Source organism: Pholis gunnellus (genome assembly GCF_910591455.1).
Source record: "Pholis gunnellus genome assembly, chromosome: 22".
NCBI lineage: Eukaryota > Metazoa > Chordata > Actinopteri > Perciformes > Pholidae > Pholis > Pholis gunnellus.
The window spans coordinates 1,762,762-1,777,649 of NC_136549.1; positions in this window are offsets into that span (position 1 = coordinate 1,762,762).

A 14,888-nucleotide genomic window follows, 5' to 3' on the forward strand; every position below is an offset into this window, starting at 1 on the left:
ACTATATTGTAGATATATTAATATTTATCAAGGTTACTATATACGTAATCTGCTCAAATTACGATTTTATTATTGTGAAGCATTTACTAATGTTGCACGATGAGTGCTGTGACGTGTTATCTTCGCTCCGTGGCTCAGTGGTAGGTCAGATGTCAATTTCTCATTAAGGGTCAGTCAGAGTCAAAGGATCGACTCCTGTAGAGTCCATATTTCTATGAATTTTATGTCACCAGACAACAAATCTTATTTTCGTACAACACATCTTATTTTCGTAATGAAGATGGATAATTGGTCGTGGTAATGCTGTCGAAATCCTAAATTAATGCTGCAACAAGCCTCCATCGTAATGTTTCAACAGACACACTAACCCCTGCGTGTAGTTATTCACGTTCGGTCCCTCTAGTAACAAAACGACAGTTACCAGTCATGTCTAATCTAGATTAATGTATGCTGCACAGTGTAGAGTATCGTTAACATAACATGAATGTCCGTAGTCTTTAACATAAAACATACGCGTTGTGAGATAGCCTACAGAAGTTGAATCACAACTTAATCTGGGTGGATCACAGTTCCCCACAGCTGACAGTCATCTGTACGCGGTGTTTGAGCTCAGTATGTTTAACTCACAGGCTGCATGAATGCACAGACAGGTCTCACATCGACTTGACATCAGATTAGTAACGATATATGATACAAATATAAGACGGACAACAGAGCGTTTCTTAAAGGATTTATTGACGTGAGTATTTTGAACAGGCATCGACACCTACCACCAACTCTGTCATTCACTCTGGTCCTCGTCATGCGTCCTCGGAATCTCAACCACAGCCTCGTTAACGAGTAGTACATATTCCAACAAAGTGTTCCGTTTATATTCTTTCAAAAGAAACCGTAGAAACTACGTGAAAGAGAGGAGAAACGACAGAAATGTTTATTTCCTGTTTATTCTACGTGGGTCCTGAGAGGCCACTCCTACCACACATCTGCTTTACGCACTCGACCATAAACCAGTTAATCCAAAACCAGTTAAACTCGCACACCGGCACTCTCCGACACCCCTCTGACTGCTGGCGGCACTCCTGTGACAACTATTGTCACTGGCAGCTTGTGGCTACTACTGACACTTACATATAAGCAGAGGAAGAGTGAAGATATTTTCAGACATGTATTTTTGGATTGGAGATTTTATGGGTTTTAATTTCAAAACGTTTTTATATATATATATATACTTTTAAATGATAATAAAACGGATGATTTAGTTTCATTATTTTAGCCGATTGTTGTAAATGACTATAAAAGTAATAATTTGGAAAGAGTGTATTATGTTTCCTTTTGTTGCAAAACCAGCAAAATCATACTTAAATAAAATGAATAAGAAACAAAAAAGTACAACATGGTTACTCTCAGGATGTATACAGAGAACGGATGGCTCCGGTGACTCAACTAAAATCATAATGATTTATGGCAGCTGACCTGTCGTAACAACAATGGGTGTTCTCTAGAAATGTGGCTCCGCCCACTCAGCTCGGCAGCTGCCGAACGAGTGTCGCTCAGGTGCCGAACGAGTGTCGCTCAGGTGCCGAACAGTGCCGCTCGATTGCCACAGTTGTGGCACCTGACTGACACAGTTCCGACACCTGCCACTGGGGTGCCAGTGCCACAAAAAGGATCTCGCTGTCTCTCGAGAAAGTGAGGCTTCATGTCAACACAGCAGCCCTCCATGTCGTTCTTTAAAAAAGAGACTCCACGACACTAACAACATGAGAACATACTGCTACATTTAAAATCATTTTGACAAAACAGAGCAATATAATGTCAACTTAACTCCATGTCGCTCATCACAGTAACCTTCCGTCAGTGTTTACAGTGGAAGCAGATACCAGGATCAAAGTGAACCCACCAATAGAAACTCCTGGCTCATTCAGCAGCATATGCCCCGCCCACTACATCCAAACTCAACTCGTAGGTTTTTGATTTGAGAGCAAAGGTTTTTGATTTGCAGCCAAACATTATAGTTTCATCAGGAAAACTAACACATAATTTATTCTCAGTTAATATATTTTTACTTACAAACTTGATTTTTGATTGCAGTGCGAGAAATATGCTCTCAAAACATTTTTGTTTGTTTGCATAATAGAGACACAAAAATACCTTCATACTCCCTCCTCTGTTTTTTTTTCTCACGCAGTCTAAAATGGAAGAAAAAAAAGTTAGCTGCTTCCGTAATCCACATCCCTCTGACAAAGACTTGGTTTCCCAAAACTTGATGATAATAAGAGAACATTTCGCACTACTTGTACCTCATTTATTATTGTACGGTTTTATGTTAGACATCCGCTTGGACAGTTCGGTGATAAAACATAGTAGCTAATTATTCACAAGTGTTCACATAAAACACCTATTTAGAAAAATCCTTGATCATACTGATAGATAGATAGATAGATAGATAGATAGATAGATAGATAGATAGATAGATAGATAGATAGATAGATAGAAACGTTATTCATCCCCAGGGGGGAATTAGTTTGTAGCAGCAGCAAGTTACAGAGTAAAATGAAATACAATGGTCCTTCTGTGATGTTCCATTAAAGAGAAAGCTCACCCCAAAAAATAAATACAAAGTTACATATATTTTATTGAAGATAATCCACAGAACTTGTGAGCATAGTCCCATTTTATTCAGGACAAGGCAGACATCTCTACAGCACATGTATCCAACACGAGGCAACTCACACCAAAAGGAAAAATATGTCTTTTTGATTTTGGGGTGAACTGTCCCTTTAAAGAAATGTTTAGCCACGCAATATTACTGCCAGCCAGCAAAATATCATATTCACAATTAAAAAGTATAAAAAACTACAGATAACGTGGTGTAATATGCTGTTCATATACTTTATAGCAGAGGTCTTCAACAGGGGGTCCGCGGAGGTACTGCACCATGTCCACGAAATATTTGGTTGATTAGACAATTTTTATTTATTTTTTTATTTCCAAACATGAATCTGTCCATTATTTTAATAGTTCAGTTTTGTATGCAAGATAACATGTTTATGCATGGCAGTGGCACTAATAGGCCATCACTCATTTTCATTTCCACATTTATGTTTAAAATGAAAACGTCCATTTGAATAGCTTGTATGCATGATTATCATGCAATTGTTGATATTGGCATTGGTATCAGTTGACGAGGTATGTTTATAAATTGCAGTGGCACGGCCATCCTACTCACTGTACCTTCACATGTTTAAAATAAAATATGATATGAATCAGTTTGGGGGTTCTTGGCCTGAAAAACATTGAAGACTTGAATGAATTTTCTTCATGAATTGAGGTAATACACTGAGAATCTGTCTTTCTGTATTAGCACTTTGTGTCCACAAGGGAGCAATAACAGTCAAAGAGTTGACAAACTTTAGCTTGCTTGAAGAGATAATAGAGGTTTTAATCATAATACAACTATTGCATGCTTTTAGCTTGTAGAAATATGCTAAAAATATATAGAGGCATTGAACTTATAAGAATTATGTATGTGCTCAATTGCAATAGTGTTGCGTGGTCATTGAGCAAAGGTTTCAAGCGCTCCGGGCGAGGCACTTTTGCGCTCCCCGTACAAAGAAGAAGCTCTGACTCACAGGTGGTTTAGCTTAAACTTGTATCTAGTTGTGTTATGAAACAGAGAAGTCCGTTGAATATTGTGTAGCAACAAATGGATGCAGGACCGACACCTTGAGAATTCCCTCAGCAGGCAGAACTCCCACAGCAGAAAGACTCCCACACACACAGGGGCCTCTACCCTGGCGTGTGTGTGTGTGCGAAGATGATGCGTCCCTGTGCAGGACAAGGTCAAATCCTCATCGGAGAGGATAAAGAAACAGGGAAATGTTAGAACAGGGCTCACAACCACCGAGACGAGAGATACGTATTCTGAGCCCTGACTTTGTGTCTGATGCCAGGGATACTTAATCTTTGATGGTGTTCTGTGAAACCATAGATCGATGCATTATATGATCTGATGCTTGACTTAATAAATTGTTAATACTTTTAGACCGTCTGTCATCTGTTGTTCATCAAAGTAATTCCAATTCAAACGATCTGCGCGGGGTCCTTCTGGAGGTGTAATCTTTTGGAGTCAGATTATACAGTGGGCTCTTTGCCTGAGGTGGAATCCCCAACAAGCTATAGAAACACAAACAATATATGAGGAAATACGAGATTACTGCATCAGTTTGATATATATAATGTGAAAATATTCTTAAAGTATAAGTTGATACTCATAATGTAGAAAAATGGGCCTATTTATCATGTATGACATTGTTTAAACGGATACAATGTCTAAGTAGAGTTTATATGAAGCAGCTCAAGCAGCCGCCTGTTTTAAATACTTTATTTAACGTAACAGTTAGTTAGCTAACTGATTACATTGAACTAGTCCAGTAGTTCTCAGCCTATCACCGGGTCACAACATGAATCTGAGAGATTGTGAGATGATTAATGGGAGAAGAAAGATGAAAAAGTTCTGACGGACACATTTGTATTTTTCTTTAGCTTTCGTTTTTGTGAAATGTTGTTTATTTGAATAAATGCTCTTAGTTACTTTCCACCTATGCTGAAGAGTGCTGGAGTAAAAAATAAACTGCTACTTCAACTGCTTTCATCTTGGTCAATAGGTCAAAAGGGAATGAGAGCAGTCAGTTTGCTAGATGGTGCCAATGACCTCGGTGATAAACCTACAGTACAGCTTTGCTTCCATCACTAATAAAGAAGGTTCTGCTGTGTATTTCACATCGCTGTCTGTATTTCAGCTCATGAATTAAAACGTCAGCCAGCACAAGTTATAGTTTTTAGTAATTGTATTCTAAAAAGGTCCTTATTCAGTGGTGTATATAGCATTTTGTAATAATGTTGCTGACAACACTGATACACCTTTCTGTATTCTGTTGTTGCGTTTTAGTACTATTCACGTTTCTATTGCGAGCTGAGGCAGGTACACACCGGAGGTCTGGAGGATTACGAGTGTTTGGAAAGTCCAAAACAGCGTACAGGGAAATGTGTTCCGACCATGAGTCAATGAGTCAACTGTTGATTTCAAAGCTTTTTTTACAGTGTTGTTTTGTTCTGTGAGGCAATAAAACAATCTGGATTAATGGCTCCTTGAATAAGAAGTGGAGGAACATTGTTATCGTGACGGGTTTTCCATGCGTCTTTTGGCCTTCAGCCTGATGACCACTTCCTGCTCCCTCCAGATGGAAGGTGTTAATGAGTAGCTGATGATGGACTTGACGAGGCAGGTGAACGAATTGCAATCACAATGGTGCTATTCAAAAATGTCTACGCTCACTGTGTCTCAGTCTTAATCGATTACTGCCCAGGCTACATGTTGTATATCGTGTTTTAATGTGTATTCATCTCTCCATGTTTCTGCAGCACACCTAAAGCTTCAGCATTTTCCAGGTCAGAGAACTTCCTGTTCCTTGTCCTTAGTTAGATTTTTTTTTTTTATTGAGCTAATTGGATTGTCATCCCTGCTAAGTAAAACAGCAGACATGGTCAAACATGTGCTGCCAGAAATAACAACGGTCAATGAGTCCAGTACTTTGAATTTAACCAACATCAAATGTAAATGTTACAGCCTCTGGACACACATTTGGTGTCGGCATAAAAGTCATGAAGCTTTTGAAAGAAAGCGTCTCATTTTACTCCAGCCGGGTCTGACTGATTTCAGCACCACTGCAGATTTCCCAGTTGTACACACTCCACACGTGTTATGTCCCTGTGGAGGAAAGAAACCCTCAAGGGGGAGATAGAGGACAGATCAGTGTAGGCACGTCCAACCAAAGAGGACTTCAAGGCTCCTCACTGCAACGCTGAATCCTGCAGCTGGTGCTTGTGTGTCAGTAAAAATCTACAGGTGACACAGCCACAATTATGTCAACAACATTTACAAAACTACTGTAGGCGCCTTTATGCTTCTTTAAAATGTGATTTATTGAAAGTCATTGGTAATGTGGAACTGTGACCAACTGTGTTTGCAACCGCTCTGTAGCAGCTAAAGGCTTTATTTATACTTTATGTTAAGATATTAGACTTGCTTTATAAACAATATTGTAAACTGGAGTAATGTTTATTTTTTGTGCTATTGGGGGAAAAGTTAAAAAACTAAAATAAAGGACAAGTAAAAGCCTCAAATCAGCATACAGAATGAGTACAAAGCCATGTCTCCAATATAATAAATTCCAACAATCCAACAGTCAGAGTGAGTTTCTAATTGCAGACATTTTCCTCCTAATATTGGCTTACACGTACTGATTTAATACCGTCTCAAGGTAGGCAATATCTGTTTCATGATATGATTTTATGGTTTGGCACCCTTGACTAAGATAATAGCCCTGAGCCTATAAAATGAATCACGTTTCAAAACTCATTGCAAAACAAAGAGAGCCTTCATTTCCTTGTCTTGAAAACAGAAGCCAATCAACCAATGGAATATTAGCTGCATCGCTTTAATGTCCCATGCCGGTCTTGGGTCCGGTGAGTTAAAGTGTAATTCCTGGCCTCATGTTTCAAACAAATAGTGGACAGCATTTCACCTCTACTGCTTGGTACATAAAATTTAAATTTACAGTCCTCAGTTATTTAAAAAAAAGAAAAGCCAAATACTAACTAACAGCAAGGCGAAAATATGCAAATGTCAACCAAACTGCTGAAACTCGGAGAGCCTGTCAAAATAACCCTACTATTTTATAGTTCATGTGTGGCGTCGGCCTTTAGCTTACATTAGCTATCTGTGTGTTTACTGTGACACTATCCGAGGCTGTCTGGTCTTTGTGTGTTCTGATAGTTGCTTTATTTGATTAAATCCAAAATGGCCGAAACTAAAGGCTCGTATTTTCCTTTCTTTCTCCCATCGAAGGGCAGTTGGTGGCTCCAGGAGACGAAGATGGCTGTAGCAACTAATTTCAGCTAATGCAAACCTCAGCTTCAACGTGATTGACAAGTCCTCGGGGCAGTTCTACTTCTTGGTCCTCTCATGTTGGACTGAGGACAGGCTGGACGCTACAGCGACTCACTATCGCCTCTCGAGGTTCAAGTGGTATTACAAGACAGGAGGCTAGCTGGTTAGCATGCTCATTTCACGTTAGCAAGAAATATAGAGCAGAGCAACACAGGCTTTTAGCTCTCCAAAAACAAGCTAAACAAGAATGACTAAAATTAAGAGGAACAAGTGATGAAAATGAGTGTGAGGAACACATAAGGAGCGTTTCCCAGAAGACCCAGAAGAATGCTTTGTAATCAAAGCATCTTTTGTCACACGTGACACCTATTTTATTTCAGACCATATTTCCCTCTTTCTTGTTTTGTTCCATAAACCTAGTAGAGCAGCATTTCCCCAAATCCAACCTATAGTGGTTACAAAGTATAAAGGTCATGCTTTCACATCATGAATATTGTAACGATGTATTGATGCTTGAAAGGTAAATGTAGCACCTTCGATCAGCCTTCGATCAGCCTTTCGGACAAACGTCCTCCAACACTTGTTTGAATGGGAGTCAAAGGCTTGGAGAGGAACAAAAGAATAAACATGGCACACCACTCATCTCATGTTGAGGACTGCTCACCATGCGGCTGTGGTTGGAGGCATAAACACTTTGTTTCCTCCTTCTGATGGGCCACCGGCAGAGATGGGCAGTATTTCTATTACTTGTATTTGAAATACGTATTTCAATTACTTTTGAGTATTTTGTAAATTGTATTTGATAGGGCCGATTCAAAATCTAACGTAATTTGTAACAAAATACTTTAGAGTGGAGTAATTTAGTATTTAAAATACTCAAAATACTTTCTCCACGAATCAAAAAACAGTTCACGAGTTCAGTCTTCAGATCTTCAAGTTCAGCTGATTGTCTGTCAAGTTAAATATTGTATCTGAGTGTGACAGATGTCAACTAGCTTGATGTATAACTTATGTCTGGGTCTGGCTACATAGTCTATTGTATATATATGGTGATGGTTATAATATCAAACTAGCGATCGATGCTAACATGCTAATGACGCTAGCATGCTGTCTAGGCTAGTGCATAGCCAGTGTTTAGCAAGTTAACTTATCAGTCGAGTAGCTATAGGAAGAGGGAGATTGGGAGCTTGTATGTCATATGTGATGAATATTTTCTTGTTGATACAAAGCCAAAGTTTATGGGCTGTTAAGTCCCATTAATAAAAATATATATATACATAATCAAGTTGTTGTCTTTCAATAGCTTTGCTTAGTTACACTGACATTCTGTGACTGTTCTTCCTTTTTGTGGGGTTCATCAGAGCTTTGTGTACATTATATAAACCTGAATGCTCTGCTATACCACATTGTGAGAAAACAGAAAATCCAGAAAAAGTATTTCCTATATTTTAAATACAAAATACATGTATTTTGTTACATTTTCTGGCACCAGTATTTTGTATTTTGTATTTTGTTGTAATACATTTATTTGGGGGTATTTTGTATCAAAATACATTTTTTGATGTATTTTTGCCCATCTCTGGCCACCGGGCGTCTGAAAACACCGCTGACCCTGAGGAGGGAGACAGAAACACACTCCTGCTGTCTTTTGGTTTGGGTTTAGAGTTATCTTCATCTTTTAGCAGTGAATAATTCTGACATAGCTAGAAGAAATGTGTCCGATTGTCTTGTTGGTGCCATGATACAAACCGTAAAGGACTTTTGCCTTTTGCCTTCCAAACAACATATTTCCAAACATTTTTAAACACAAGAGCTCCTCATAAGATTAAAGGAATAAGTCAGCATTTGGGGAAATACACTTCTTGCCAGGAAGATTGACACCACTCTATAAGTTTGTTCAATATGAAGCTAGAGGCAGGAGACAATTAGTTTTACTTAGCCTAGCTTAGCATAAAGACTAGCCTGGCTCTGTCCAAAGTAGGTAGATTACTTGTTAAGGGAAAGCCGGTAAAGAAGTAACACTTTTCATATAAACGTAATTTTAAATGGTAATGTTACAGACAGAAACAAATTGTCGTTGTGTTCTCTCAATACATTTGTTTATTTGCACAAATAAGGAACGACTTTGGTAAAATTTGATTTTAAATGGACGTTGCACATTGTTATTATTGACCTAGTCCAGGGGTCGGCAACCCGTGGCTCCGGAGCCGCATGCGGGTCCCTGAGTCCTCCGTCCACACGGCGTTTAAGCATCATTTTCGAGATGATCTCCGTCTAGACTTAAACGCCTGAAAACGAATATCACGTAACTATTCACGTACACTTTCCCTGCCGGTGGCTGATTATGATCTGCAGAGCCCCGCCCTCAGTAAACTATCAATGGATAAATCCAAAAACAGAAAAGTCACGGAGGAAAATAGAGAGTTTAATTCTGCGTGGACATATTCATTTGCTTTCACTGCCAACGATGCTGGCTTACCTGTATGCTTGATATGTGGCGAGAAATTTGCAAACAACAAAAAATGTAATGTTGAAAGACGCTTCCAGAACAAGCACACAACATTAGCTGAAGTGTCAAGCTGGAGATGAGCGAAAAACAGCGATTTCTTAACTGCTGCAGCAAACTCTCCTCTTCATAAGAGTTTGATGTTGTTATAACACGTAAAATAGCAATAAAATGTCAACAAGTGTCTTTATTCTTGTTCTATAATTTCATAAATACAACAAACTATAGTTTTTGTATATATAATATAACTATATATAAAACTTTATAAGCTGTGACATCAAATAGCTTTTGCGGCTCCAGACACATTTTATTTGGTGGAAAATAGATCAAAATGTCTCTTTGGATAGTAAAGGTTGCTGACCCCTGACCTAGTCAGTCGCTACAAAAGCAACACACATTTGGCTCAGAAGTAAAACAATGGTAAACTTGACTTGTTTATATGAAAGATTTCTGACTATGTACGTGTTAATATGTAATTGTGAACATTTTATGTGATGTATCTTTATAAAACAATTACAAATTTCATGAGCTATTTAAATGTTTACATTTTAAAAGTTTAATATTGTTGTGAGAACAGTAGACCTGTTCAAGAACATTACGATTTCAGATTCAGACAACTTTTATTAAAAACAACACGTTTAATTTCGTTGACCCAAAAGATGCATCCGTTATCATCCTGACAATCGCTGACATTAAACCTGACTTATCTCTATACTGAAAAACTCTGACATGGCAAACTTCAGGATGTGTGACGGTAGCCTACTATTCTGTCAAATGATCATGACTATGACACATGAAACAATAAACAAAACTTGTCAAAAAAAATAATCTTGTGTGAATTTGCTTACCGTGATCCAAAACAGCTTTCTGTGTAAAGCACTTTGACAGTATGATGCACCCTGGGAATTCTGGTGTTGTATGCTGTACGTGCTGACGTAGCATATCAGACTCGTATTGGCTTGGAGAAAATGGCTACTTTTGTACTTTGTGTTACTTTTTGTATGAAAAAATAACACACCATTCCTCTTACAAATGAAAAGTTGAATTCATAAGCAACAAAAGGGTTCGCTCTTACGCAAATAAATACACTCATAAATCACAGGGGTTTTGCTGCTATAGCCATTTGTGGCCTATATTACCGTTAGTAACGTTTGCTAATGTTAGAAAACTTTGATGTAATCTATTTAACATTAAAGAGTTAGTTAGCTGACTGTATGAGCCCTTTTCAACTTGTGCAACAATAACAATACATTTCACCATGTATTGTATAGATTCCAAGGTGACAATGTATTTTATGGCTACCTAATTTTTAATAAGTTTACTGGAAAATAAATTTTGTTCAGCAACTGACTCAATGACTACGCTTTCAACATACCGGAATGAATTACTTGGAAGTGTACCAATTGAGCCCTGTCTCTATCGCTCTTGCTTTTTTTAACATATTTCTTTGTAATCCTCTCTGACATTTGAATACATTTAAAATGTAATGTTAAGTATATTTCTATCTAAATTCAGTGGGTTTGAGGTTACATTGTAGGATGACAACTTTACTTTGCGACTCTTTGAATCTATTCTTCTTTTTTTTGTTTCTTAGTTTGTTCTTTACTGTTATTATCGATTTCTTTCTCGGCCCACGTGAACCTGTAAACTTTGTACCCCTTGTTGCCATTCATTCCTGGGTGGAAAGCTTTGTAGGTCCAGGCATCAACATTGTTCCACTAATGGTTGAACAATGTTTACTCTGTCCTCAAACATGATTGCTAAAGCCACTGTGCAAGGACACTGCATGGTTAGTAACATTAGTCACAGAAGCAAACATGCTCACATACACTTTCTCTCCCATACACACACACACACACACACACACACACCCCAAGAAAACACACTAAATGTACACCTCAGCAGTATGTTGTGCCTTGGTGAATGCTCATTTTGGTGTGAACACTTTTGCTTCTAGTATGTCGGCAAAGATATAAAGACTTTATACTTTAAAGACACTTGGAGGCCTGATAATGAGATGACCTGTCTGCATCAGTAAGTCACATTTTAACTGCTCAATACTTACATTTTCTTTGCATCTTCATGTAACACTAAACTAAATTGAATCGGGCGCTAATAATTCTTAACTTAATAATTATTTACTCCAGAGCTGGAGGTTTGGAGCCAAAATCTGCTGTTGTTCTTCGTTATCGGTCCATTGTCATTAATTTTTGACTGCATCTGTAATCTTTGCACACAATCTCCAACATCGGTTGTCATTATTTATTGCCTGTGATGGGTTTAAAGTCTGTGCAATAAAAAAAGCCTCAGTTGCTGAAAGTGTTTAGTGTAGACGGACATTTTATTGGACAATGACTTAAAGGAACAATTATCATTGATGAATTTACTGACTGTATTTTTTTTGTCAAATATGTATCGTGGGTCATTATTTGCGGTTCCCCTAAACTTCTCTGTTGGGAATCTTAACTGTATATTTCTCTCAACTTTTCTATCTGTCTAATCAAAACTGTGTGTGAGTGAACTTCCTACCCTCCTGTCAGTAGAAAACAGTGTACAATGGAGCGATAAGTGTTGTTAATACTCAGATAGCTGATGTTTTACAGCATCCTGTATTTCCATGTGATCTTTTCCTTAACACTCTTTTTAACACATTACGCGCCACTAGCATGTAATACACTGTTAAGAAGTCGAGGTCATTTCACGTATTTCTGTGAGATCACTTTGCAAAGTGTGGTCGCAGGAAGAGAGCGGACGCAGCTCCGGACTAGGATACACAGAGACTTTGGGGTGTGAGGCAGAGGGACTGTTGGACCCAGCTCTGCCACTGGCCACCAGCCAGCTAATTAGCTAGCTTGCTAATTCCACCATGCTTTAATGCTACCCTGGTTACAGGAAAATGAGCCTAACAAAGTCTTCTGGCAATAGCAATGTGCTTTCCATTGCTGTGACAAGACTGTTTTGATGAAGCATTTATTCATTTGCTCAGGCTCTCTGCGCTTCGTAACGTTACTACTCAACCGCTCATTGTAGTCGTTACTACAAAACCTGACCTCAGTGAGTCTGTGACTGCAGTAAGATGGTTTAGTTTATGCGGTTAAGTATAAGTTAGCCCGCTACAACGGTTGCAACGGCAACGATGCACATAAAAATGGCCGACGCTCTGACCATCCTCTTACGTTGATTTGAACGTGAATTTCCGTTTTACTCCTCTCTATTTTTATGACCCAAACTAACACTGTTGTAAAATGAAGCTGTATTTCTACTACTTTGTTAAGGGGTTAGAATACAATATAATATTACACTCGTATATTTATTACTAGCTAATGATAATGCCATGATCAAATGACGATGCTTGTTCACGGCAAGTGGTATTCCATTTAAATCAGGAATGACGAGGTAAAAGGTGCACTCCCTTTACTGCTTCATAATATAAAAAACGTACTTTATGAAGAGCTTTTATGCTTTACAGCTTTCATTTCACTTCCATTGGTGGTACATGAAATGTGCACTTTGGTTCTCAGTATAGAGCATAAAGGTTATGTAGCCAATGTTAATGTTTTGACGAGTCTACTCTTTATACAACAATATAATAAAGAGGCACTCCAGTAATTTAGTTTCAAACTTGCAAAATGTTATGAGACTTGCAAAAAAAAGAAAAAAGAGATCTCTATAAGGTCCCTATAAGCTCCAAAAACATTGGATCCTTCATTTCCCACAATGCAACTCAAAAGTGTATCCATTGAGAATTCCCCTGCTTGGTAAAAGCCCACATCTTTCAAACTCCGCGCCTCAGTTTGTGAAAAGGGTTTTTCTATAAAAGATGTGTCATCTCCAAGCCCAAGCAGAGAACACTCTGATGACATCAGATTTTTGATTCCAAATTTTGATTCCAAATTATCATTCAAATCTCAAGTGAAAAAGGTCTGTAACCGGGTCAAATTGAATCTATCAAATTTCAGGTTCACACAAAACTACATGTCAACAGAGGCAGCTAAGACATACATGCTTTCGATGGTTGTTTCCCATATCACTTACTGTCACTTACTGTGTTGAACTTCCCTCCATCTGTCTGTTGTCACCTGTCTGTCTGTCTTAAAATTGCCGGTCGACCCTCATCTACCTGCATGAATGTCTTTTATTGTTGTTTAGCTGTGTCTGACTGATTTATGTATTTCATATATACTCTGCATGCTTTTATGTTTTGTGCCTGTGTGTCTAACAACTGCAGCATAATTACATTACATTACATTAGAGTCATTTAGCAGACGCTTTGATCCAAAGCGACTTAGAATAAGTGTATTCAACATCGGTATTCAAGAGAACTACTCGTCACCAGAAGTCATAAGTGCATCTCCTTTTTAAACAAGCATCTAAGAGCATAAACCAGAGCAAACGTACAGTGCAGAAACAAACGAATACAATAAGTGCAACAAACTAATACGATATATTGTCTTTAGTCCATGTTTCTATTTTAACATAGTCATCCCTCATTTTATTTGCGTTGTGTGTGTTGACTTTGAGAGCCTCTGTGTTGCATGTCTTGTTAGTTCTTGACAATGTATAAGAGTTTTATTTTCACTTTTTTCATTGTTTGTGCACGCAATGTAAAGCGTCATTAATTAACTTTAATTCACTAATTCACTTAATTCAAAGAGTAATTCACTCGAGCCGTGATAACAATCATTAAACAGGACATTTATTCTTTGCAAAGGAGACAGAGTTGATTCACATACAGTATACATGGATCAAGGCCTCGGATATTTATACTAAGTAAACATCAGTGTCACAGGCAATCTACGTCACCAAATCACAACACACACGAATTGCCTTCATACAGCATATTCTAAGTATCTGGACACTTTAACAATTCGTTCTAGTACAAAGGTCACTTCTATAATAGGAAGACGCCATGAAGTATTGATGCCTTCTACAACTTTATTTACCATTACAAGCAGTGCTGAGTGTTCCTTAGGGTAGACTAAACAGCTGTGGCGTTTAATGTCAGAGGAAGTTCACACAAGGACAGGGTCCAATAAAAATGATCTCATAAGGACACCAGACCTTGTAAGCCCACATTATAATTAGTCATTTAGATTTTGACTCTAACATATAACCTTTTAAATTTAATCTTATCTTCTGTTTTTAGGTTTATTTTGTAACATCTGCCTCTTGGGACTACAGATGAAAAATAGCCTTTTGGCTAACTCTGGTGCATTTACTGAAATGTTTTTATTAATGTGCACTGTCCCGTATCAAATAAACCAATAAATAAATGACATCATCAGGGTTATTTCCTCAGACTTAAGAAAACTCCTCCAGAGCTACAGACGATACTGAACAACTGTTTTCACAGATTGTGTAGTACTCTCCATGACAAACTGAACTCCACATCTAAAAACTAGAGCCACTTTAAGCTTTGGACTTGTCAAG